The following is a 4370-nucleotide window of genomic DNA, read 5'->3' on the forward strand; positions in this document are numbered from 1 at the left end:
TCACAGTCAATCTCAGTAACTTCAATACTCTCAATCAGTCCTCGTAACTCAGTACGTTCCATCAGTCATCGGAATTCAGTAAACTCAGTTTAGCTCTACTAAACAATACCACTAGTATCAGGTCAAATAATTAGTTCAGTTCAGCTAATTAGTTCAGTTCAATTAATTAGTTTAGTGTCTATTCAGTTGGGAGTAGAATTCATCACTAAGTAAACCCAAGGATAGAGAATCACCTGTTATTCTATGTTGGGTAAGATCCTTAGAAGCAATCCTTGTGTTCTATAACTACGTAGCCAGCGTAGGTTGAGATGTCCCTACACATAGGGCTAATACATCTCATTTGAGTTTACCTGATAGCAGAGGCAGATGGAAAGATCTCCCAAACAGAATAGGGTTTACTCATATATTGTCTCTACCCGTGGCATGGTATTGACGCCCTTTCAGTTGGGGTTATAGGTTGGACCCCACCAGTTCAGATTCGTGACATGTTAGTTAGATGATTACTTCCCACAGTCTCAGTTTCAGTCACATTCTCAGTCTTAGTAAAAGAACTCAGATAGTTCTTCAGATTTCATGACTGTCAGATACAGTCAACTCAGATATAGCATAGAACTTAGTTCCATCAGATTTAGGACTGTCAGATATAGTCACTAATGTTATCAGTTATATCAGTTATCGGAACTCATATTATTAGTATTCACATTTATGACTGTTTGATACGGTCAAGCATATCAGTTCTTCATAATCAAAACTGTCAAAAATAGTTATTCATGTATCAGTAATATAGTTTCAGTCCTTCAGTATTGAACAATACAGTATTAGTTCCCTACTTATTAGTGACTTACATATCAATAGTAGTAAAATTAATCAATCAGTATCTTCGTATCAGTAAGCTCATATTGTAAGTATTCAAACTCTGTAGTCAGTATCACTACGAGTTTAGTTACAGTTACTTATGTATGTATGTATTCTCACATTCATATCAGTCAACATTGTTCATGCATATAAACCCTTTGCATTTTGCCTACCTCACTTGCATACCAGTACATTCAATGTACTGATGTATTTATGCTATGGTGTCTTACACCATAGGTTTAGAAGCACGAGATCCAGAGCATTAATAGCATTCCAGGTTTCAGCAGACAGAGTTAGCAGTGAGTCCTCATTATTCGAGGATGATATTATTTAATTATGTTACTATTTTAGTTTATTTTAGTAGATGGAGTTAGTTGGGGACATGTCCCATCAAATCCTTATTCAGACAGTTTAGAGGCTTTCAGACTATAGCATGTCAGACAGTTATTTTAGATTTATTTTGGTATTGTATACCATATTTTCATTCATGTATTAGTATTGAACCTTATGGCCTTTCAGTTCATGTTTCTACATTTTACAGTCTTTTATGTAGTATACTGGTACAGATATCAGTCATAGGTTAGCTCGTGGTCCTTTGGGGTCATGACCACCGTGTAGCATTTCGGTTCAGAAAATTGGGGTGTTACAAACTTGGTATCAAATCCTAACGTTCAATAGTATCCTAGGAAGTCTGAAAAGCCACATCTAGTAGAGTCTTGTACATGGGCATGTTGTGCACCACACTTATATGCAGGAGGCTATGAGACGTTTTAGGAACAGGGGCATGTTGTGCACCACACTTATATACAGGAGGCTATGAGATGTTTTAGGAACAGTTTCCCTTCTTTCATGTTTCAGATCATGCTATATAAAGGTTTACTAAGAAACTCCTGTAGATTCTCATCATGCTTCACTCATGTAAACTCCACCTTACTTTCAAGGTAACAGAAGTAGTGAAGCTCAAGTCCTACAGATAGGGCTTTCTCATAAAGTCCCTACAGACAGTTGTGGGATTTTCCATATGCTCAGACAGTATCCCTCAGTTCTGTTATATTCCAAAGTTGTACCAATCTCATTCATGATCATGAGAACTTGTTCCTGAACCCAGATTTAGATATTCCACCATATCCCTTCTCAGAATCCTATGATAGCATATGACTAGAGTTAGAAGCATGAACCCATGGGTTTAACAGTAATAGAGTTAGGATAATGTTATTCGAATTAATCAGATTATGTATTCATGGGGATAGTTATGCCAGAATGAATCAGTAGGCTTGAACAGTATGAGTTAGAAATTTAAGTTTATTGACTTGAAATTAAGAATGATGGTGTGAATGTGATATTAGTTGTATGTGAGTAAACAGAGGTAGATGATGTGTTTAGTAAGGCGAGCATGTGTCGATCAGAGTGTAAGTATGTGATAATGATTGTAGTTCAATTTAGAGATTAGTTTAGTGTTCGCAGACTTATGATAATGGCTTAAAGCCAAGGGGGAGATGGTAGATCAAGTACCTAAGTTAGGCTCTCAAATTTCAGTAGTAGTGCCAGTATGTACAGAAAAGCAGTTAGGGAAGATGATTCCCGACCCATCCTTATCTTAGTGTAAAGTTTTGCACTCCACTCAACATGATGCCTATGCATGCTTCATGTCTCAGTTCCATGAACACAACTTATATTCACACTTTCCATAGAATCATGTACATTTCCATTTCCCAGCATAAGGGGTTCGGTTCTATTCCCCTTAGTAATACAAATCATGTCCCACGAATACGGAAAGTTCCCAACTCAGGTCATGCAGCTCATGACTTATGTTACACTCCTATTGATCAGTTAATCCAGGATATGTCATGTATATTCTCAGTTCAGACCTTTTGGGTACATCCATATTATTGATATCCTATTTCTCAAGCCTCAGTCATGTGTCGAGTTCAGCTAGTGTCCATTCATATTTTAGGTCCTCTTGATTCAACCCCTTCAGTGAGCACTCTTTGTGAGAACAGTATAGTGATGAGCAGTTGCTTAGATAAGTGAGAGAGTAAATGATACATGTTAAGAGAAGATTGTTGCATGCCTGTTTTACAAGAGGGTGTAGTTATGGATATAGGCTTGAATGTTATGCTAATATACAAATAAATGACTAGCAAGATGATTTACTTAGAAATCAAGAAAAGTTTAGAGTGTGAGTGTACATTCAGATCCTTGACTTTTGAAAGCCTTCATTATGAGACTATCATAACTCAGTTGCCATCCCAGTTACAATCTTAGTTATAATGTATATTTCAGTTCAGTAATCAGCTCAGTTCATGTGTCTTACCTCAGTTTCAGATCTCATATAATCAGTCGCAATTCAGTTCCCAGGTGCCTTGCGCATCACCCCATCTTTCCTCAGTACCTCAGCCAAGTCAGTATTCTGTGAGAGACCAATGTCCTAAAGGGGAGATATGTTATGATTCCCCGAACTTTCATAACATAAGCATTCCATTCTCTCTTTATGTAATGAATCCAGTATGGAGTAGGGGATACTCACAAATTGAACCTTAAGCTCCAACCTCAGTTGCACGCCATGTATTAAGACTCAGTTCAGTTTATGGATCATGCTTCAGACTCAGTTATGTTCTCATGTTGCTACTCATGCATATTAAGTAATTAGTCTTAGACTCATTGGTTTTTAGTTCAAGGTAACAGTCTTTCTTGAAGTTACTCATATATCATGTTCAGATTTCAGTAATAAACTTGGTATTCAGTTCCATGCTCAATTTTCAGTTCAAACTTGGTATCTTTACCATTACATGTTCAGTCGCGTTTCATAAGTTAGTTCAGTTATATATTCACGCATCAGCTATGCATGATCATCTTACTAGTACTTTCAGTCATGCATTCACGTATCATGTCAGTCATAAAATTTGGCATCAGATATGCATTCTTATTATGAGAAACTCAGTTCATCAGAACACTTGGTCATGCATTCATGAATCAGATACTCATGCATCAGATATACATGTTTAGTATGATGTATTTAACTTATCAGTCATGTTAGTCCTGAAACTATGTTTCAGTAGTGTATGTCTTGTACGTACTTCAGTTGATCTTTTCCTCCATCTCAGTCATTCTCATTCGAGGACAAATGTTCCCAAAGGGGAGATATAATAATACCTCAAAAAATCCAAACCAATATTAGCACCATGCTTCAAGCTTATGCATAGTACATCATGGTTATTTTATAGTTATATGAGCAAGTTAGATGTATATTAAGTCTTCAAATAACTCCCAGCTATCAAACGAATCAAAACATTTCTTATCGATTGAATTCTTGGGAAGGATATTACCATAGTCAACTTCAAATAAGAATATCTCTCATTATAATACGAATTATTGATATCATGAACTTACAAAAGATAAATAATTGAATTATCTTTACAACGATACCAATTTCGCCTAAATCTGATATCGAAGCAAAAAGTTATGCCCATTTTACTCCAGTATGTCAGCCTGGAAAGCTGAGTGACAACATTTTG

Source organism: Capsicum annuum, chromosome 3 (genome assembly GCF_002878395.1).
Source record: "Capsicum annuum cultivar UCD-10X-F1 chromosome 3, UCD10Xv1.1, whole genome shotgun sequence".
NCBI lineage: Eukaryota > Viridiplantae > Streptophyta > Magnoliopsida > Solanales > Solanaceae > Capsicum > Capsicum annuum.